This window comes from Sus scrofa, chromosome 1 (genome assembly GCF_054392235.1).
Source record: "Sus scrofa isolate SSC_HxYL_T2T_F1_AM1 chromosome 1, Sscrofa_HxYL_maternal_Yorkshire_Landrace_v2.0, whole genome shotgun sequence".
NCBI lineage: Eukaryota > Metazoa > Chordata > Mammalia > Artiodactyla > Suidae > Sus > Sus scrofa.
Window position 1 is genome coordinate 16,856,884 of NC_139383.1, and position 24,214 is coordinate 16,881,097.

The 24,214-nt window shown below is 42.0% G+C and overlaps 1 protein-coding gene across 5 annotated transcripts in view; it reads right to left on the reverse strand.

Annotated features, from left to right (window-relative positions):
- The window catches only part of UST (uronyl 2-sulfotransferase), a 439,470-nt gene that overhangs the window by 3,906 nt on the left and 411,350 nt on the right, over positions 1-24,214 (reverse strand). The window lies entirely within an intron of this gene.

Genomic DNA, 24,214 nt, shown 5'->3' on the forward strand with positions numbered 1-24,214 from the left:
TACTTCATTAATTTTTATGGCTGAATAATCTTCCATTGCATGGATGTACCATAATTTATCATTTATCCATTGATGGACACTTGGCATTTCTTCTCCCTTTTGGCTACTGTGAAGGATGCTGCTATGAACATTTGTGTAAAAGTCTTTGTTTGCATCTATGTTTTTAATTCTTTTGGGTATTCCACCTATGAGTGGAATTGCTGGTTCACATGGTAATTTCTTGTGTTATCAGTAATTTTGGTGTTATAGTTAAGAAACCATTGCCACACTCACGATCATAAGGGTTTTCCATGTTCTTTTATCATGTAATTCTTAATGAAAACTTTTGTCACCAAATTTGAATAGGTATAGTATTTATTCAGTATAGCTCCAACTGGCTAATTCCAAAATCAGACTCACCCAATAGGACAAAGACTTCATTTTGTGTATATTTGAAATACTTCCTGAAGCTTTCAATAGCAATTCTAAAGAAGGCATTTTTAAAAAGTCTCTGAGTAGTAATGGCCTCACTGAAATAAGGGTATCATTTTCCAAACCAAGTTTCTTAAAAGGCATAACACACTTTTGGATAGATCAGTCTTAGATTTTTTTCCCATTACAGCATTTATTATTAACCATCATTTTCATTGTTGGCACTCTTACTGCCACATGATGGTTAGGGGAGGTGCGTACAGCTGGGGATCTGGAAGCTCAGTGGCTTTGAGCACTTCTGCCCCCATTCCCCCATTCTAGAATTTTTGTTAAAGAACTTGACATAGTCTCTCTAAAATGGGTTTGTGATTAAAACATTTTATAATATCTGTCTTCCCTATAGATACTGACTATAGCTACTCTGAGTGGAGACATGTAAAAATTTTTAATATTATTTTTCAATTTTAATGGAGTGTAGTTGACTTACTATTAAGTAACCTAATAGTTGACTTAACACCTGTTAGTTTCAGGTGTACAGCAAAGTGAATCGGTTATACATACACACACATCCATTCTTTTTCAGATTTTTTCTCATATGAGTGAGTTATTACAAAATATTGAGTAGATTTCCTTGTGCTATACAGTAGGTACTTGTCACTCATCCATTTTATATGTAGTAGTGTATTTTTTTATTGTAGTTGATTTATAATGTTCTGTCAATTTCTGCTGTACAGCAAAGTGACCCATAAAAAGAACAAAATAATGCCATTTGCAGCAAATGGATGGAACTAGAGATTCTCATACTACGTGAAGTAAGTCAGAAAGAGGCAAATATCATCTGATATCTCTTATATGTGGAGTCTAAAATATGGCACAGATGAACCTATCTACATGACAGAAACAGACTCACAGACATGGAAAGGAGTGGGTACATGTTAATCCCCACTTTCTAATTTATCTCTCGCCCCCATGTTTCCCCTTTGGTAGCCATGAGTTTGGTTTCTAAATCTTTGAGTCTGTTCCTGTTTGGTTAAGTTCTTTTGTTTCATTTTTTAATGTTAATAGGTTTTAAGTGCGGCTATCACTTTGGGTTTAAAAAAAAAAAAAACCAAAAAACCAGAGCTTAAAAGTTGACATTAAAGACAGACAAGGTACAAAGAGTTTTAAGTTAAACACTGGGAGGCCAAGGGAAAAAAATCAACTCATTTCCAGACTCCTATGCTCCCTTCCTCTTGAAGCACTCACAATTGTGTGGAGTCTTGTTATCTCAGGCCAAAAAAATATTACAATTCCTGTGATAAATTCTTTGGTGAAATTATTTTACCCATTCTTCTGTTTCCAAAGAATGTAAAGAGATTTAAAATGTATATATATGTTGGGTAATAAAGCTGACATTTGGATCTCTGTCTATCTCCAGTATCTAGTTCTCAATTAGTTTAGAACCCAGGTAGGAGGAAAGTAGGTGTTTCTTATTTGTCCCTCAGACTCCAATACTGAGTAACACAAAACATGTTGTGAAGCCTTAACCACCTAGGTAGGAGGTGGGTTGAGAGTCTGGCCCTCAACTTTCTAGCAGCTAACAAAGAATTTAACATAGTATACCATTCTTTATTTAAAACAATCTATTCACATCTGTTCCTAGCTACAGAGCCATAAACAAATACGTCCTATGAATTTCCATAAGAAAAACTTGTAATGGAATGAGCAACATTGAAATAACCCCCCCCCAGAGCAAATTCAGCCATACGTTTCATGGGTGCCAGAGGAATAATGTGTCCGGTGCTCAACTCTGGTTTGATCACACACTCCAGGAAACCTAGAGCAGCGGTTCCTAACTCTCCCGAAAACCCAACTGAAGCTCATGTTCAGGAAGACAAGGAGGGTACATGGACTTCTGGAAGCTCGTGCTCGAAGATCTTAGGCATTTATGGTTCTGCTATAGGATCCTGATTTACAGTTATTGATAAACTGCATTTCCTTCAATAATTGTTCATAGATCTTGTTTGTTCTAATAAGTACTAGTCCAAGTATAATGGATAAATACTGGAGGAGGTTATTTTATGTGCTGGCCCAGTGTGCAGTCATAAACATAACAACAGCAAAGAGTGGAAGACTTGGACCTATATTTTATGAAAGGGGAGGGGCTTAACAGTGCCTAGAACTTAAAGAGAAGGCCACTCTACCCTGTTTTAGAGGAAGATGCAAGAAGGAAGCATAGGGAGTTCCCATCCTGGCTCAGTGGTAACGAACCCCACTAGTTTCCATGAGGACTCAGATTTGATCCCTGGCCTTGCTCAGTGGGTTAAGGATCCAGTGTTGCTGTGAGCTGTGGTGTAAGTTGCAGACGTGGCTCAGATCCTGAGTAGCTGTGACTATGGTGTAGGGTTAGGGTTAGGGTTAACTACAGCTCCAATTCAACCCCTGCATAGGGAACTTCCACGTTTTGAGTGACTCTAAAAAGCAAAAAAAAAAAAAAAAGGGGGGGGGTAAATAAATAAAACAGAAAATTGGACTAGGTCATCTCTGAGTCCAATAAGAAAGGCCAATATCCAGAGTCAGCGATGAAAATGAACAGAATTATCACTATTTGGAGAGCTTCTCAGTTCCAGGAAAACGTCCTGGTGTTTTATTTAGCCCGAACTTATAATTATGTGTTTCTAGTAGGTATCATTATTCAGAAACCCAGTTGAATACTGACCCAGGGTCTACAAAGTTTGGTAAAGGTCAGCCTTTTTGCAATGACCAGCATCTGAGCTTCACAGTGTTCTCCATCAAGTCAGCTCTGAGGATCCCACTCAGATGCTCTTTTATTGACTTATTCTACCCAAATTTTATATGATGAGAGATCTCTAACAAGATTTCTATTCAATAAGATTCCAACTGGCCTTTCCAGCCAAGTTTTAATTACACATCATCTCAGTATCCTGATCAGAGTTATGACTATTTGGCAGTACTTGTCAGACCAGACACTAGAAGGCTGAGCCCTATGCTTGTGGGAAAACTCTACAGAAAGGACAGGCTTTTAGGGTAAGAGAAAAGGGAACTTTTTCACTCATGGCTACAAGACAAAGTTTTGAAACATCCTTTTTTTGGACAGAAACAGATCACCGAGGGTACTTCAGTCACTTCATCCTTCTTGCTCTCAATCCCTGCCTACACATGAAAGTCACTGACAGCTGATTCAGAGGGTACTTACTAGAGCTGTATTTTATTTTTATTTTACTTGATTCATTCATTACTTGATTCATTCATTCATTCATTCATTTTATTTTACTTGATTCATTCATTCATTCATTCATTCATTCATGTATCCTTTTAGGGCCTCACCTGCAGCATAAGGATGTCCCCAGGCCAGGGGTCGAATCGGAGCTGCAGCTGCCGGCCTACATCACAGCCACAGCAACATGGGATCTGAGCCGTGTCTGTGACCTAAACCACAGCTCATGGCAATGCCAGATCCTTAACCCACTGAATGAGGCCAGGGATCAAACCCTCAACCTCATGGATATTAGCTGGGCTACTACACTGAGCCACAACAGGAAGTCCTATTTATTTATTTGTTTATTTATTTAATAGGGCTGCACCCTTGGCATGTGGAGGGTCCCAGGCTAGGGATCTAATCGGAGCTGCCAGCCTACGCCACAGCCACAGCAATGCCAGATCCAAGCCATGTCTGGGACCTGACCAGAGCTCACAGCAACACTGGTTCCTTAACCCACTGAGCAAGGCCAGGGATTGAACCTGCAACCTCATGCTTCCTATTTGGATTTGTTTCCAATGTGCCACATCGTTCGTTAACTCTGGGAATGCCTATTTATTTATTTTGTATTTATTTTCACCAAGCTCCAGTTTTGCATTGGTCTCCAGCCCTCACTCCATCCATCTATGCCTTCTCTCTTCCTCACCCTTGCTCTGTCTTCCTTCTCTCTTCTTCATTGTCAACCTCTCCTCAACTGGCTCCTTCCTCCCAGAATCAAATGTGCTCAAGTCTCTCCCTTCTTAAAGAAAGCCCTTAAGGCTCACGTCCTCCTCTATCTCTGATCTGTCTCTCCTCTGCATTACAACTAAGCTCCTTGAAGAGTTATCTAAATGTGCTGTCACCAGATGTTCAATGTGCACGTATGACTGGGCTCATCAAAACCTGGTTTCTGTCCCTTCAATGCTCCAGTGGAGTCAAATTGCTCTTACTTCCTTGTGATAACACAGAGGGCACTCCTCAGGCCTTCTATACCTTCTTAGCATGACTTCACATCACTGAGGGACATGCGCCATCTTGGAACCCTCTTGCTGGGGCATCTCCAGGAGCCTTTCCCTGCTGGTCCCGGTCTCCTGATTGCTCCCCTTCCCTTCTCTACCCCGGGCTCTTTCCCTGCATGTCCATTCAATGTCAGCGCTCCCAAGGCTCTGGTCCAGCCTCTTCCCTCTCCCTTCCTTCCCCTCTAGGTGATAACTTCTAACCCTCCACCATCTAGTTTTCATACCCTTATGGACACAAAACCAAACATTTATATGAAACAATGACAGCTTATTGTTTTCCACAGAGCTGCCAAATTTAATAGGAAGGTTGATGATATTGCCAGAGGGTTATGTCATGGTCAAAAATAGGAGTGCTAATTTGTGTCAGGAGAAGCCAGGGATTCAGATTCAACCGATTCTGACAGCAAATACCTATTATGGGTTTGGATTACGCCCATACCTATGGTATTTTATTTAATATTCCCAATAACCCCATGGGATATGTGGCCCCTATTTTTCAGATGGGGAAATAGAAGCTCTTGGAGATTAAATGACTTACCCAAGGTCATACACCTAGTGAGGAAGTGACAGAGCTGGAACTGGAGCCCAGGTCTCTTATTTGTGATGAGGTTTTCCCTAAGTTCTGGGCCATAACCAGTGTAGCTTTGGGGAGCCTGTAGAAAATTATCACCTTCACATGGAAAGACCAGAGGGCTGTCTGCCTTTTATAGTTAGTGGAGAATTTCTGAAATCACATTTCAAAGACATATGGTTAAGTGTCTCACTGTACAATAATCAGAGCTATGGAAAAGTCATTCCGGTGCTAAGTGTTCCACATTCTTATAAAATGCCAGACTTTCCCTCCAAACAAAACAAAGCTACGTGAACTATGGAGTCAGCCTCCCTCCAGATTGCCATAATAGCAATTCTAGAGGAAGTTGTTAGGATTTTTGGGAGACTGTTGTTATTTCAGCCGCAAAACAATCAGACTTTAAAAATCTACACTTATTATCAGCATCCTTTGGGAACTGAAGTCGCCCTCATTAGGTGGCCTCATATACCTCCATATATCGCAGCCTAACCATCAACAAGTGGAGCCCTAATGCCATGCGCGTTCTTTGAAAAGCAGGACCCCAGAGATGACTCCAGGGGGCTTGCGTCTCTTGTGACCCTTGGTGAACATTTCAAAAGGAGAGCAGTTTCAAATACAGAGCACTCTTCCGTGAAGGCAGGGGCGGCAAGCAGGCAGCCTGAGATCAGACTGGCGGGCTGTGTTATTTGACCTATGGGGTATTTTTCTTTTCTTTTTTTTTTTTTTTTAGACATTGACTTAGTTGTAAGACTTGGGCTATTTCACAGGGCAATCTGGATCTCTGGCTTCTATCAGAGTGAGGTGATATTCTTCTGGAGCGGCGTATGGCTGCGTTGCAGAGACGTCAATGCTCTCTCTCCACTTTGTCTCAGACCCTAAGTGCCATTCTTTCTTAGAGAAATGTGAGTTTTATGCTTCTGATGAAAAGGTTTTGAAATTCTGGGTTTCCCAAACTCGGGAAGCAAGTGCCTTGCATCAGAAATAAATAAGGTTTCAATTTGGCCTCATTTGTGTTTCCAATGTCACCTTCCTTCCTTTTTTCTATAAATACGTTTTTCTTTTGGCCGCCCCACAGCATGTGGATTTTCCGGGGTCAGGGATCAAATGCGTTCTACAGTTGCGACCTAAGCTGCAGCTGCAGCAACGCTGGATCCTCAACCCACTGCTGGGCTGGGGATTGAACCTGCATTCCACCACTGCAGAGACACGGCTGATCCCACTGAGTCACAGCTGGAACTCCATTGGTAACTATTTACTGAAGGACTTTTCTGCACCAGGCACAGGAGTGACAAGCAGTGAATGTGACATTATCACCATCAACAGGCATTTCAGTGCAAGGATTTTACATTAACTAACACACACTTGACCTTTATAAACCCCTCCGCGAGGCAGGCTCCCTTATTATCACCATTTTACAGATGTGACACTGGACTCTGGTAACTTGCTCAAGGTAACAGACATGGTAAGTGGAGAAGCCAGAAGTTGGGTCCAGGACCGTCTGACTACGGAGCCCAGGCTCTTAACCCTTCACGTTGCTTGTGGTTGAAGGGAGCTCACGATTTAAGAGAAGAATCCCTCCCTGTGGGCAGGGGGGGCAGACGGGGCATTTCACTCTGGTTAGTTTGATGGCATCAACATTTCCCCCCATTGGTCAGAATTCCCTCATAGAGGGATTAGCCCAATGGGTTTGTCTTAACCGCTCTTCATGGAGTTGGGTCTTTCATAACGACTAGGAGACTGGATCCTGTTGATCTGCTGTGTGTGCAAGCCTGAGCATATAGGGTAAGTTTGTGTGTGCGTGCGTGTGTGTGTTTCAACCAAAAGTTGGAAGACATTTGGGAGGCCTCTGAGGCACTAGGGAATTTCTAAAACATTTTGCCTGGATAATTTTTTTTTTTTTTTTTTTTGACATGCCCACCGGTTCATCTAGCTGCCCTTCTAATGGGGCCCGTTATGCCGAGAGTGTCAGGCTAGGGGCGGTGGCCCATCTATCTTGCTTCTTCCACAGCTCAGCACCTGGGGGAACACTGCACCCTCTGTACGTGCTTGGTGAGGGAATGAAAGAAACCAGCAGAAGGAGGAGAGTGTTGTCAGACCCGAAGAAGGCTTGGCTGTGTCTATGAGGTGCAGACACAGCCAAGTGGAGACAAAGGCAGTATCTGAGTGTGCTTCATAGAGAATTCTCAAGAGACCTATGAATGCCAGGCCTCCCCTCACATCTGGGATTTTTCAGCTCCCACTGGAGTCTATAAATTCCAGTGTTTGGCTTCGTGGCTCAGTTGCCTTTTTGGAATGATAGTGCTGGCCTTGTCCCTGTCCTTAATTCATAAATACATTTTGGCAAAGGGAAGCTGTAAGGTTTCAGGAGGCTTTTGATTCTTTTTTTTTTTTTTTTAACTTCAAGGGATTGGCCAAAGAATCCCATTAGATCATGATAACTACAGAAAATTTACTCAAAGTTGGCACTGGTTTTGAGCTGTGAGATGATCAGAAGGGCAACAAATAAACAAAAACCAACCTTTTTTTTTTTTTTTTTTTTTTTTTTTTTTTTTTTTTTTGCTTTTTAGGGCCGCACCTGAAGCATATGAAAGTTCCCAGGCTAGGGGGGTTGAATAGGAGCTGCAGCTGCTTGGCCTACACCACAGCCATAGCAACATGGGACCCAAGCCACATCTGTGACCTACACCACAGCTTTCAAAACGCTGGGTCCTTAACCCACTGAGCGGGGCCAGGGATAGAACCCGCATCTTCACGGATACTAGTCAGGTTCGTAACCTGCTGAGCCACAACAGAAACGTCCCAATTTCTGCATTATTAAGGCTTTACAGATAGTGGTGTAAACAGGTCAAACCGCCCCTGCCACCCCTGCAAACACACACACACACCCTCTCCCCAGCCCATCAGAATAGAATCCCCTTTGTTTGCCTAGAGCTCCGTGGATTTTCACCCGGCCCCTCACTACCTCATGCGGTCCTCACAACAACCCATTTCACCTACAGACACCAAGGGCCTGAGAGGTCACAGGACCCGGTCAAGGCTGTATAAACCAATAAGTGACTATGCTGAGACTAGAGAGCGAGCTGTCTGATTCCCAGTCTAGCACCTTTTTGCTTCATCACTGGCTGTTAATTTCCAAATTGAGTGGAAATCTATAACCACCCACTTCTCCTTGCCCAATGTGTACTCTGGCATTAAAGGGACCCGTTGAAAAGAAGGGCTTGAGTGTTCTAAGTCAAAGGGAATGCTTTGGTAAGTCTGGGAGGATCTGGTGAAAAACTTGCAAGCCAGCAAAAATGTTTTCAGACTGAAAGAGACTGTGTCTTTTTCATTTTTAGCTCCCCAGCGCCCTGCTCCACGCCTGGCACATAACGGCCCTCAATAAAGGTTTGTTGATTTGAAACCTGTATGTTAAATCCATCTGTAAGACTGGATTAACCCGAAGGGCAGCGTTTGGTGTTGACTGTACATATGTTGTTTTTGCTAAATTCCTTCCTTAGTGGAAGGGCCTGCTTGAGCAAACTGTCCATTTCTAGAAATTGAATTTCTTTAGGCTGATAAAGGAGGTTAGAGGCACAGATCATGCTGGAGAGGGAGTGGAATTCACTGTTCTGAGCCACTTTGCTGGAGAACACTGCTAGACGTGACAGATCACTTTCAGAGACTTAGCAAAGAGTAAGAAACACCATGAGAGACCTTTGTCACAAACATAAATACCGATGTAGAAACACAAAATATACACTAGGACTTTGAAGCTAATGAATTTATATCACATGTGTTATTCACAGCCATTCACTCAAGAAATCCAAACACTACTGGGGCAATAAGACATCTGTGTGACCTAATTTTGCCATATTAATGTTGTTCAATTGCTTAATTTGTCATCATTCTGGGTACCTTTTGATGGCTATTTTTTCCACTGGCAAAAGAGAATGTTTCGTTTAGAAGTAAAACATTCACTCAGATCTCATGCACTTGACCCCAGTGCAAAGGGCTTTGGTGTGGATATAATTTAAACTGTGGCACTCTGGTCAGTTTTGCATGCTCCCTGCAGGAAGAACTTCAGGCCAGGCCATCGGGAGTGTCCGCAGAAGGCTGGCATCTCAGGGAAAGGACCACAAAGCAGAAGTTCTATGGTGACCTTGGAATCGCCTCCATTCGGCCTCAAGTGCATCTATCCGCACAGAATGCCTGCGGGGAGGGAAGGCCAGCAGGTGGGGGCTCCCCAACTCATTGCCTCTCCCGAGGCACTGCCAAGCAAACACTGGGTGTTTAACTTTCAAACGTGATGCCAAATATCATGTACCAGCAACCTGTCTGTGTGCAAGCTTGAGCAGCGACAAAGAACACTCCCAACCTGCCTCAAGCTGAGCTCATAAATGGATTTTGCTTTACTGCCCAAGATCTGGACATTTTTGCAAAAGCAGTGGTCTTTCTACCTCTGCTGCACTGACATTATATTCAGACTGGCTCATAATCTTCAGAACTCTTAAAAGTCCCTCTAACGTAAATGAAAAGGAAATCACAGACTTGCCCCGTGAAGGCCCCCTTCTCACCCCTCTTCATCTGTCAAACATGCATAATGGAAAAACGATGTAGCCCTGGCTCCGGGCCAAAATAAACAATCTGGAAATACTGTGTAAACCCAGCTGCTGCACCGGAGGACAGAGGCCTGGCTTCACGACCTCTGAGATGGTTAACCATATGCAAAATAACAAAACCTCACCACAGGCTTGCATCGATTCTGATGCTGGGCTGCTGCTGGCCCTGCTTCCCACCATCTAAGTAAAGGCACACTCCACACCTACCAAAGCCCCCTCCCCAACAATCCCAGCTTGTTGGAAGCTGGTCCAGCGGCGATTACGCGCAAGCAATGAATACAAACTGAGTAACAACCAGAGGGGGGCCAGATTTTACCACTGGAAAAAAAGTAAGCATCATCAGAAGATAGGCAACCATTCTTCAGCTTCATGGAAGCTGAGCGGTGATCCACTACCAGGCCCTGCTGTCTTAGGAAGAACTCTGTGTTAAAACCATAGGTTTACAAATCTCAGAATACATCCAGACACGTCCAGCACCTACTTTCCCAGGTGACAGGTGTGATAAAAGTCACGGTCAGGTGGCCTGGGGCCGGGGCGTTGGTGGGTGTGAGGAAGCACGGTCGGGACTCACCCCTGGGCCCCGGCTGCGGAACCTCACACCGTGCTGGCGGCTCCCCAAACCGTGTGAACACGATGCTTGTCACAGATAGAGTAAACTCATTTCCTGAATTATGCAGGGAGGCCTCGCAGTTCAAACACAGGCGGCTCCCCTGCAGCTGCCTGCGCCGGAAACGAATGTGTGTCACCGTGGCGCGCGGGCGGGACTGAAAGGGGCGCGTTTGGTTTGCCACTGGGATGATCGATGGCATGTTAAGACCAGCTTCTTGGAGGGAAGGCAATTAGGGGAGAAAAGAACAAAAAGCACTTCATGGCTGACTCCGAGCTTGGGGTGGGTAAAGTAAACAGAGGGGCTTTCTCTCTCTCTTTTTTTTTTTTTTTTTGCAATCTTTTCAGATCTGGAAATATCAATAATTAAAAAACACATCGAGCTCGCTTGGAATTTCAAGAGAACCGTTACTCTCTGTAGCCAAGTGAAAGGCTTTTTTTTTTTTTTTTTTTTTTGAATGCCTGAAAGTGCTAGGCTCCTTTGATGGAAGAGAATAAAGATTTTTCTTTTTCTAATGCTTCCAAATTGCTCTGAATTTTGGAAGCTGGAGCAAAACAAAAGGAACAAGGAAGACAAAGTAATTGGCTGGGTGGGATGGGTGACCACGGCCCATCAAGCCGAGGGCACTGGCCCCCTTTGGAAAGGTGGGCATTTCCAGAGGTGCTGTACAGGCAGGTCAAAACCCCACTGAACCCTGAGGTGAGGGTGGCCCACCGGAGAGGCTTCCAGGTTCTCTGCCTCGGTGAGTTAACCCCACAGCACCTACCCTCAGAATCTGCCCTGGTTGCTGGGGGCGGGTGGTGGCGCTAATTAGTTATTTTCTTGCCTGGCCTCTGTTTGCTCAAGCATCAACTCTGCATCGAGCACCTACTAAGCACAAAGAGAGATTCTAGGAAATAAAAGAACCGCAAAAAGCTGAAAACCCAGACTGTCTGCTGGAGGAGAGAAAGTAAATAATTAAGAGAAACAAATGTATAATTCACCCCACAATTTCCCAGGCGATCTGCAAATCCCTGCTTCACTGGAGCATCAGAGGAGGGGTGAGAAGGGGGCTGCCAGGGAGTGAAGCCAGGGTGTCTGTGGCTGGGACCTTGAACCTGTGTGGCCCCCCAGCCGATGCTGATGTGGGAGCCGTCCAATCACACTCAGATCCTAAAGCTCTGCATTAAACATGTCAAGGCTGGAAGAAGGGTCCCAGCTCATCGGCTCAGACATGAGTGCTCTGAGTAATAGGGACCAGTTCTCCCGTTGGCCTTCCTTCCCTCCTGCCCCAATTCATGGGTGGAGGGCCATTTGTTCCTGCTTCTTTTCTCCTCAAATTTGGCCTCCTGACCCAGATCATAACAAAGCTGCTGTATGTCTTATATACCCAATTATACACACCTACTTTCTCCAAATAGCATTTTGCCACGAAAATACTAGTGTGAGCATGAGAACAGCAACAGTAGAAAGGCTTATTTTCACGGCAACAACTGAACCAAGTATTTCTGTTTGAAAATATCTACTTCTGAAAAAAAAAAAACACCTTATTGGAAGACTTACTATGGTTTTATTAACACATTCGTTGGAAATACATTTTTTTATTCAAAATAATTCTCGAGAAATGCATTTTTGTTACTTTTTCTGCTTTATTTTGAATCATAATATGGAGGTGTATAAACGCCTATTGAGGGCATCCTGATCAAATGGATTTATCTGAACAAAAAAGATCTAGAGAGACACTAACCCTATACTTCTGTCCAAGTTCCTTTGGCATCTGCCAATCTCATAAATTCTGCTTTTACTTGATATGCAACATTCTTCCTTCTCTTCCTCACAGTCTGCATATCGTTAGCAGGCCTAGGCCACCTGTCTTAGACGCACACGTGCATGTGCACGTGTGTACACACTCACACACACACCTCCTTTGACAAGGGAGAGGCCCTCTCCTGGAATCACAACGGACTGTCTCAGATGAGCCCTGATGGTGTTAACGACAATTGCTGACCCCCCCCCCGCCGCCCCAAGTCACTCAGGTGGTGACATGCCCATGGAAGAGTTCTTTGTCTCATTTTTTCACATCGCTCGGTTATTTTTTTCTCCAGGGTTAATTTAGACCAAGCTTCTCATCTACTCATGCATCAGGTCAAAATAAAGCCCCTGGGCAGTTCATAAGCCTTGAGCTTTAAATCGCAGTTGTTGGAAAGGCGACTTGGATCTTAAGAATTCATTTCATTCTGTTTATGATGTACACAGCATATACAGACTGTATCCATACACACACGTGCACACATATGCAAATATACAGACGATAAAGCTTTTAGAAAGAGAGTGAGAAGATACATTTATTGTAGTGATATATATCTTCCTAGTCTTTTTCTTATGTATATGAATCATAAACTAGAGCTCTGCCATTACTCTTTATTTAGTTGCAGAGTCTTTTAAAACTTCACTGATATAAGAATTCACCTACAGTATTAATAATTCCAAGTCATATTTTGCAATGTATTTTTATGTGCTCCATTTTATGGGTGTCTTATAGGTCAAACGCCAGTTTGCTATTGTTAGATCATTGAGTTGTTTTTCAGTTTCTGTGACTAAATAAAATGAGATAAACATCCACGTTCAGAATTGATCATGTGTCTTTTCGCTTGTCTCCCTAAAATAAATGGTAACTTTAGACACTGAGGGGTGACTTTTCTTTTGACAGCTGATGAGGTCTTCGATCCTGACAGATATGGGACATCGTTTACTTTCCTATGTCAGAGATCCTGTTCATGTAACGCAATTTCCCTAAGTTTTAAGACATCTTTAACTTTACGCAAGGTTAATCCTACTCTAACCTAACTTACTAAATCTTTAAAATGACAGGGCTTTTTGAAGATCTTGTATTTACGATTCACGAGAGTAGAAAGTACTTAAGCACAGCAGAATACGGGAGTGTGGTTGCCTGAAAACATCAGTGCACAAGAAATTCTTAGTAAATAACTCCTCACTCTTAGATTCTATGAACTGGGTACTCTGAACCTAGCTTTTCTTTTGTTGTTCATTCTAGATATATTTTCTGTAGCAAAATACAGTCTATTTCATTGCCCTTGTTGTTGATTGAGCATCATATTTATGCCAGTGATCAGTCTCGATGAATGAACTAAAGGTAAGTCCTAAGAGCCAACAACCTGGATGTTCTCTCTGGAATGTTAAACATGGTCAGATTTTGATAAATCCTTGAAGGACTTTGAATGAAGCAGCTGTTCATGCAAGTCAAACATGCAGATAAGTGAGATATTTCACCCCTTGCCCGGGCATTAAGAAGTAAGGCTAATACGAGGTGCTACTCAAAATAACCATTCCCAAGTCAGGAAAGTGTGAAATGAAGTTCCAAGGATGCTGTCAATTCCACCGAGAGTTTCCAATGTTGCTTTAAAATTAAATTTACTTTATCTGGGTAACTTATGGCACTTGGGTAGTACTAGGTCTTAGGAGGCTGTAAATTAACAGCCTTATCTCCTCCTCCTTCTCTTTCTGTTAGATATCAGATTTTCAATGGCAAACTCTTTAAGACAGTGTATAAATAAAACATCCAAATTGCTTTTGCTTTAAGCAAAATCCTAAAAACAATGAGATAAAACTGCAACTGTGCATCTGTACGGAAGGGGTCCTTTTGTTTACTCAAGGAAGGTCTGAAATTGATATGCTAATACCAGTAGGTATCAGGACCACGTGAAGGTCTTGATGCCTGCCTGCCATGGCTACTACTTTGAACAACAGTAGTAAATGTTTGATATGAACATTCAAATACTGAAAAAATGTGGCAGACATATTAACTTCGCAAATGTAATCTGGAAGAAAAAAATAACTTTTTTCACAATTTATTTTTAAAAGATTTGGTTGTGATATAAAATTGTACTTGTAATTGGAACTTGCCTATGAAAGATGGTAGAAGAAGAAAGAAGGAGGAGAAGGAGAAGAAGAAGGAGAAGAAGAAGAAGAACTTTAATAAGAAGTGCAAATTTATAGAGAAGATTTTAAATGCTTCATTGCCTTTGGGCACAAGTTACTATTAGAAAGAGATGGGGGAGGAAGTATTTTCATTAAAGTGGAATAGAAATGTAAACTTCTTCTGTTGAGAAAAATGAAGCTCTTTCATTCTTCTGACCTATGAAGGAAAAAAAGGGAGGACCACTGACAGGTGTTAAGTCGTAGGTCAACAGCTGGTTAGGAATGAAGGCAGTTGGGGATGATGTCTTGAGGGAACCCTCCTGGCCAGTGGCTGTGAGAAGCTACAGAAACCAGCGTGGTTTGGTGAAAGGGAGGGAAAGGACAGATGGCCAGGAAGGAGTTCTGATGTGACAGGAGCCTGAAACTGAGTAGTTGTGCACCAAATTTCCTCTTCAATAAGATGGGGCGAGGGGAGAGCTAAAAAGAAACAATCCACTAAGGCTGGAACCACCACGCTGGGCATTCTAGGGCAGCCAAGAAAATGGGGCTAGTGTTTTCCAAAAAAGTATCATTTCCATAGGTATCACTGGCTCCTATCTGGACTGGTTCCCTGTAGAAAGTGCTTTAAACATAGGTGGAGGAGGTGACCAAAGAAAAGAATGATATGAATGACATGCAAGACGTTTAAAAAAAAAAAAATCTCTTCAAAGGTTGGAAAATCAAGGATGTTTGAAGGAGAAAAATCAACAAACGGAAAAGCTGGAACCCGTTACATTTTAGTTTTACTGGGGCATGAAATGAAGTTTCATGATGTTCTAAAAACAACACCTTAACGGGTTGAAATTGAATAAACGAATTAGCATTAAATCCATACCATATTTTTACCTCATTTTGATATAATAGAAACTGGCTAGTTACGTCCCCGTCTTCTTCTTAAATCATACACAGAGAAACATCTAAAAAATTTCAAGGGGCTCCTACATTCTAGCAAAACCAGGCCTAGACAGGCTGGTTCATTTATGACTTTCTAGTAACCTTTCCCTCTAATGGCTTTTGCCAAATGATTTATTTATTTGGCCCATATGCTGAGGGAACCTCCTGGCGGGACCGTCTGCCATCCTTACAGCTCAGAGTCTAAGGGCCTGAGACTCCTCACTACCACCTCTCTCGAGTTTCTGTGGGGGCTGAGGGTTCTCATGCAGAGAGACTCCGAGTCCTGGGTTCAGTTTTTTAAATGTTCCTCTTTCGCTGTCATTTCTCTTCGGAGAAAAAAGAATAATCGCTGGCACCTTCTGAACCACGGGACATTGCAAAGTGGCCATGTCCCCGTGTCTTTGCAAAAGGCTGAGTGTCTCAAGTCTTCACTGGCTCCACAGTTCTTATTCACATTTCTCTTGTCTTTACTGCCTTATTATTTCCTTTTATTTTTTGCATTTTAGGGCTGCATCTGCAGCATATGGAAGTTCCCAGGCTAGGGGTCCAATTGGAGCTACAGTTTCTGGCCTATACCACAGCCACAGCAATGCCAGATTCAAGCCGCCTCTGTGACCTACACCACAGCTCAGAGCAACACTGGATCCCCGACCCACTGAGGGAGGCCAGGGATCGAACCCGCATCCTCATGGATACTAGTCAGATTCATTCCTACTGAGCCACGACAGGAAGTCCCACTTCCTTTTAGATTATAAAATGAACCTACAAAAAGTCACTGAAAATGTCAAGTTTTTAAATAAGACCTGGATGACGTCATTAGCTTTCCCATTAAGTACTGGTGTCACCTCTGGCCCCAGCAGGTAAAGTGGCTGCAGTACCTGGAACGGCAAGAGGCTATAAAAACAATGTAAGTTATCCATGACCTTCTTTAGCCAGGAGCTCAAGGAGATGGGGAGTTGAAGATCAAGGGTGGCAGAACATGCTAACAGGAATTAGCAGGTACCCCTTGAAAACTTTTATGCCATTTCTACCAAAAAAGATTTCATTCTAATTTAATGCTACTTAAGTCAATCATCAGTTCTTGGAGACAAGAAAATGAAGGCTTGGCTTGCCGGCGAGAAGTAAAGGTGAGGGAAAGCTCTTTGGCTCTTCTTTGGGTAGATTAAATCCCACCCTCCTTTTTCTGAAGGTTGCAAAACTGTCTGGAGCATAAGAACTTCTCTGTCTCTCCTCTTTTCATCCCACCAAGTCCAAAGCAGCAGAAGGTGGAGAGCTGCTGGGCATGATGGGGTCAGGTAAGAACACACCTGCTCTCAAACTCTGCTGGTGCCCGGAGCAGGGGTGATGGTTTGTGGCATGAAAGCCACCATGCCCCCTCTCTCAGGTCTACGGCAGTGATCATGGCCAGGCTCAGCCTGACGATCCTCGGGCCTGTGTTTCTGGTGACCATGCCTGACTCCCCCAGACTGGTTCTAGACATAAGCCCTGATTCGTGCCTTTTGGACTGACAGCCTGCTTTGAAGGAACAGTATCCTGATGATTCCTGAAGGCTTTTAGACCATCATGTCGTCTATGCAATCCCTGAGCTAGTCAGATCTGATTCTTTGATCAGTTAATGGTTGCAACTGACCATGTCATTCTTTTAGCCACTGAGAATGCTGGTGAGGGGATGAGTTTCCATATAACACCATTAGTTCATTCCTGGTCAGACAGATAGATGAGTGACTACTTCTTCCTAGCGTATGATAAACATGATAAACACGTTGACATATACTGTCAAAGAGCTGACATCAGTTGACACCCAAGCTTATGCCTTTTGGCAGCAAGTAGTGAAAAGGTCATGTTCAAAATTGTTGTGGGAACCCCACCTCCCAACACACATGAACTTGGGTCTGTGGACACAAAGGTGAACACAGCAGATGGTAAGAATGCCAGAATTTCAAGGGGAAAAAAAAATAAGACCTTGAACATCAGCATGGGATGTTTTCTAGCTTATTGATATTCACAGCCTTTCATCATATCATCTCAATGATATTCATAAGTAACAAAGGGCTTGAAAATATTTGATGGCCAAGAATTCCTTTTTAACAGACTCACAAGATTGAATTAGTATTAAATTGATTTCACTACTTAGCATTCACATTTATTTCTGATAAATTGTATATTTCAATAAATATCTTCAAAAATAGTTGCTACTGAATGTTGACTTGCTATAATTTTAACAGTAATACATTGTGAAATACTATAAACAACCAGAATAATGATGACAGGATCCTAAAAAAGATCTTAAAGAAATGCTCACTAATCACTTTTTGTTCTATATGATAAATCATGTACTCTAAGAATTTTTAAGACTCCAAAAGACATTTGCAGCCACTAGACTGGAAAGGATTCCCATTTCTGCTTTGCTATTTTAGAAAAATAAGCGATTTTCCTTGGATTGTTTGCTTTCTTAAATTCCATTCCCCGATTCATTAAAATCCTTCTGAAAGCCAAAGCTGGTGACATGACTGAAACAAATGACTTTACTGTTCACCAGATTGAGACACGGCAAGCACTTTATTAAGGCCTCAGTGTTAGTAACTGCAACTAATAAAATATTTCTCTCGCAGAAAGAAAGGACAAAGTACCATATCTAGAATATCAATGAACTTCATCACAAAGGAGATTTCTAAGATTTCCAGAAATATTGGGTTCTTGAGAATTTAGCAGAAAAAAAATTTCCTTAGAATCATAGGTTTAATTAATGACACCCTCTCCCTCCGCTCTTCATGTTTTCGATTTTGTTCCTTACACGGAGAGAGGCGGTGGAGGGGTCGAGGGGAAAGGGTATGGAAAACCCACGTCTGAGTTTGCGAGCTGGCTCTGCTGACTGACCTGGGGCAATTAGGACTCCCCTCTCATCTACTCCTTTCCTTATCTGCAAAACAGCGGCAGTAACAGTACCTATCTCACAGGGATGTTGTTAAGATGAAATGAAATGATATATCTAAAGGGCTTAAAAAGTGCCTAGGATACAATAAATTCCCAAATAGGTGTTAACCGTAACAACAGTGGTTATTATTATTATTATTATTGTCTTTCTCAAAATCTGTTCTCGTGGAGCAGCAGTATTCTGCTACTAAAACAGAAAAATGCCAATCTTCCCAACCGCGACACAAGAATTTGAGTTTAAATTTAACTGAAACATGGATAAATTATTCTTCCTGTAATTACAGTTATCAAGACTTCAAGATGCTCTGTTGCTTCAAAGCTTAAGAACTGGGGGTGCAGTGAAAGTAGAGATCTGTATCCTTATGGAGCGTTCATGCCCAGTTAGAGACAGACTCTCCCCATGTGTATGTCAACTTGATTTACATCTCTCAATGTGCATTTTGTTTACTAATGCCATGCAGTCTAGAATTGATTGTACGATGCTTTAAATGTCAAAAATTTATTTTCCATGTTTCGTGTCTTTTTCTCTCCCCAGAGTTCCATTTGGGAGGACTGTCTCTTTTCCACCCATTTTCTCTTCTGCTGCATTTTTCCTGGGCTGGGCAAATAACAAGCTTTCAAAAAATAATTCATGACTGCAGCATCTGAAATGCTTTATATATATAAAAAAAGAATACAAGAAACATTTTGTATGAAACTGTCTTCCACCCATCACTATAATAGTGGGCAGTTTAGGGAAATACAATAAAATGCTCAAGATACAAAGGACAAAACATGGTCCTGCTAAGATTTGGAGCTGTGCCATTCAACCCCTCGCTCAATTCCCTGGCTTATGTTACTTGGCCAAAATCAGTTCAGACTTGCTTTCTGATGGCATGACATACTACTTAACTAAATAATAGAACACAAATAGGACGAATTTAAGATGGTGAGTCAAAAGACCCAACAATACCCATGAATTGGTGTTAGGAAAATCAAGTCCAGTCCCAGGCCTTTTACTTTTCGGTGCTGGCGTCCTCATTTTCCCCAGAGTAATAGCCACTACTTGGTAGAAGCCCCCAAGAGGTGCAGACACACTGCCTAATTCTCTAGGTCTTTTCTGGTCAGCTGAATCCCAAAGTTGACCAGGTTTGGTTGTATTCAGTTTTGAACTTAGGTGCTTTCCCATGAATACGACTGTGCAAGACCTACAGCTCCATGTGAAACAGATTTCATGATGACTACACAAGATGTTTCCTGGCTACTGAGTCTCAGCTCGTGGAATCCATAATCCAGCATAGAGTTATCTGGTTTATGTCAGTCTGTGGCCCCCTTTTTACCACCCACCCCCGACACTTTCATCCTTTTCTGGGCTGCCTTCCTGATCTGTCTCCAGACTGCAGCCACGTGTCATGTCCAGGATTTGGGTTGCTTGTGCCCTCTGTCTCAACTGCCATTCTAGCTTGGCTGAACCACCTGCCCAGGTGTTGCCCAGACTCTGGCTCCTTGGTTAGTCTTGGCATGTGGGGCTTTACAAAGTGAAAAAGAACTAGCAAGAGCCAGTCAAATAATCAGTCACACAGTGGCCCAAGTCAAATGGGAGAAGGGGCATACCAATTGACCTTTCACCTTCTACTTTCCCACATCTTCCAACTCTCAACATTTTTGTGTATGATTAATCATTACTCTTCTAAAAACTCAAAATCAGTTTATATCAACCAGAGGTATAATGACCATGGCGAATATATATCCAAAGAAAAGTCCATGGCTTTTATTTTTGCCACTTAATTTTGAAGCAGCTTTGTGACGATATACTTTATTGAAAAATATCAATGAAGTTTATAAACTTCACTCCTGAATAACACTGGTGTTTACCTCCCAGAAAGGATCCTCATCAGTCAAGAGGAAAAGTAAACAGGCAAATGTCATTTCAACATTCCTTTAGAATTGTGCTATGGAATGCCAGGGAGGTTGACCAGAATTTGGACTGTCTACACCTACCAAACCTAATAAATCAATGACCTCAAGATATCTGAGCATGCAGACTTTATTAGGTGCTATCTGTAATCACTCAATTAAAAACAAATAAAGGATGCATATTTAAACCTCAGTCCCTGACATAAAAATAATTGCATAGTTCACATCTGGTTTGGCTAAACTGTGATACTGACATTTAATCTTAATATGACGATGATTTGTGGGTGGGGGGAAGGTGAGTCAGCTACTGCCGAGTAAAGTTAATTTGTTTTCAGACTAAGGATGGTCAGGCTGCAACAGAAAAGATCTACGAGCAAAACTTGTGTAATTAAACCATCTAAATATCTACATCACTGCCCCCAATGGCCAAGGCTTCAGGCCAAGAAAGCCAATTCTTGCCCTTATGGTGTTTACACTGTAGTTCATACAGCAAGATAAAAATCTCAAGACTTAAAAAAATTAAGTAAAGAGACATAGGATGTTACTATTTCAAGGTCAGAAAACTACATAATTTGACAGCTCCAAAAATACTGAGAAAAGCTGTCTGTGTATCCAAAGCTGGGTTTTTAAAGGCCCGTTGGCTGGAATTTGACTGGCAGTTTAATGAAATCCAAAAAAGAGCTGCTGATAATAGAGTGGGCATCTTTAGGGGTGAGGGTGGTGAATGAATCTGTGCCACTCCCCAGGAAAGGATGCCCTTTATTTACCTGTTCCTGGTCAGGGTCACTGCATGTGCAGAAAAGAACATGAAAGAGAGAAGGGATGAAAGTTCTGTTCAATCCTAGCAATGCCGTTGAGATCCAGTGGACAGTCTTTCTGCTTCCCCCTTTGCCATGTAAATTTCATGTGAGTATTCAATTGTTTTCCTAAAATTTATAATCCTGTTCCAAAATTTAAAATTCGATATGCTTACTTTATAATAGTTGGGAAATATAAAAAAAGAGTCACTAGTAACCCACCACCCAGAGATGTGAATATCTCCATGAACACCTGGAGATATTCCAATTTAATTGTATTCCTGTGCTTACAGAGTTTTTCTAATGAAATCGGTACCATATTCTAAATACTGATGGCTATTTTTTTCTCCAACGCTTCATGTACAATCATATTTTGAGAAATCACCTATGTCATTAAATGTTTTCAAAAGCATGCTTAGGAGTTCCCATCGTGGCTCAGTGGTTAACGAATAAGACTAGGAACTATGAGGTTGTGGGTTCGATCCCTGGCCTTGCTCAGTGGGTTAAGGATCTGGCGTTGCCATAAGCTGTGGTGTAGGTTGCAGACTCGGCTCGGATCCTGTGTTGCTGTGGCTGTGGTGTAGCCTGGCAGCTACAGCTCTGATTAGACCCCTAGCCTGAGAACCTCCATATGCCTCGAGATCGGCCCTAGAAAAGCCAAAAAAAGACAAGACAAAACAAAACAAAGCAAAAAGCATGCTTAAAGTATACAAACCAATGAGTTTGTTGTTGTTGTTTGGTTTGGTTGTACATGGGAGTTCCCAGGCTAGGGGTCAAATTGGAGCTGCAGCTGCTAGCCTACGGCACAGCCACAGCAACACAGGTTCCAAGCCAAGTCTGTGAGCTACACCACCGCTCACAGCAACGCCAGATCCTTAACCTACTGAGTGAGGCCAGGGATTGAACCTGCATCCTCATGGATACTAGTCGGGTTCGTTACCGCTGAGCCACAATGGGAACTCCCTAAACCAATGTGTTTTGATAGCTTTATACACGTGTGAAACCACTGCCATAATCAAGACACAGGATACTTCTATCAGACCCCCAGCTATGACATTCTGAAGGGTCTTGATGGGTATTATTAATTTACTCTTAATATTTATTAATAATTACTTTTTACTCCAATTTGCCCTTCTTCTCACATTCTTCTAAAATGACATTTCTCTGAAAAATTGCTCTCCCCAGGGATTCTTATTCTGCTGGAATTTGTCCATTTAACAGACATTTTAATAGAAAATAAGGTCTCATTTTAATGTGCGAGGCTGGGTTTATTTTTTAATATATTTATTGGCCACTTGTATTTTTTCTTTTTCTTTTTTTTTTTCCCTGCTGGTGTTTTTCTTATGGATTTATAAAAATGCTTTATATATTAAAGATAAGATATTAACCATATGCTATCTTCTCACTGCTGCAAAAAAAATATTTCTGCCAACTAGATATGCTTAACTTTAAAGTTTTAGTTAAGCGTATATATTCTTTATTCTTTGCATAAATATACATGTTTTATTGCTTTTATACTTGGTAAATTCTTAGTAATATCCCATCATCACAAAAAGAGCCACCTATTTTTTTCTATTTCTCTTGTTTACATTAAAAAAAAAAAAAAAACCTCTCTAGAACCATCTGGAATTTATTAAGGTCCATGATATAACATGGGGATTCTATTTTTTCTCTGAAGAGTTAGTCAACTATTTCACACCTTTATTTACTCTTTCTTTGTAATGATCTCTAACTTATATCACAGCACTTTTACCCTGGCATCTGTTTCTGTTCCATTGACTTGTCTGTCTGAGCTGTCTGAGCTGAGCTGGTGCCTTTATGCCATCATACTAAACCCAGGAGTTTTCTGATAGAATCTTGTAGGGCAAATCTCTTCTAATTTCTTTAAAAAACAAAACAAAACTCTAGCCATCTCACATGTTTCTTTTTCCAGCTAAGTTTGAGACTCACTTTGTTTAAAACTTTTTCTTTCAATTATATGCAAATTTAAGAATAATGACACTTTGACAATATTCTACATTTTCGTGCATGAACATGGGTCATCTTCCTGTTCTGCATTTCTGTGATAGTTCTTGTTCGGTGCTCACGTTTCAAGTACAAATTCTGGGGTCTCTCAAGGGCGAGAAGCAGTGATGAAAAATTCTGAGCTCATAAAGCATACTACACAAAAAATGGCCAAGCGGTGGGAGAAGCACAAAAGATTAAATTTCACAAAGCCAAGAGGATTTTTACATTTTGAAACGCTCCATGAATGGTTATGAAAATGTGTCTCCCTGACTCTGACTCATGAGCCTTGGTGTTAAAATCCTAGTTCTAGCACATTTAAGAAATGAGGGCTGTGATCACCATACCATCTTGTACGTATTTCTTACCTCTTCCTAAAACCTCAATGTTAATTTGGCACTGGCGACCACTAGCAAAATATGTCTAAGTATTGGCCCCATCCTTTTTTCCATTAGGTTACTTAACTCCATTGCAGATATGTGGAAACACAGCCTGGCTTCAATTTGCATCTGAGATGGGGTGTGTTTGTATTTTTACTCTTGGTTTAAATTGCAAATAAACTATTACACGTGGGAATGTGCCCCGGGATGTGGTCGGTCAACTTCATGCACCCTCTGCATCTGCATCAGGAAACAACTCTAGCTGTTGACTTCAAGGTGATATTCAAAATCATGCAGAAGGAAAAGAATTCCTCCTTAATTCTCAAAAGGGATACGTCCTTAAAGTCCAGCTGCCCAGGTCAGTAGGCACTAACTAAAAGGGCAATTCCACCACCACAGGAAAAGCTGCAGCCCGCAGAGAACACGGGCCACACCCCCGCCACGAGCATGCCAGGGAACACGGAAACTCAACACTATGACAAACAGACTTTGGAACCATCGCGTTGGTCTCTCCTTTGCAACTCAAAGACTGGACTAGCATGAGCACTTGTGAAAATCCTGCCCTAACAGAGACTGAAACGAGGAATCAAATGAGATGATTTGAAAAGTGCCCCAGAAAGTACATTTGGGTACATTATCTCCATTAATCCTCAAGACAGCCTGGGGAGGTTACCATTCTCTTCCTTCAGATGAGAAACTGAAACAGAGGGGTTAAGAAACTTGCCCGGGGTGAAACAGCTGCTATGAATTACAGCTGGTTTCAAACCCAAGTCTATTGGTTCTGAAGCCCATGACCGTGACCTGTGTCTATACAGCTTGCTCATCTCAGGAAGGGAGAAGAAACCCTTGCGAATAGAAGAATCCTTTTGTGAAAGAGCAGCTGTTTGCTTCCTAACAGAATGTTGAGG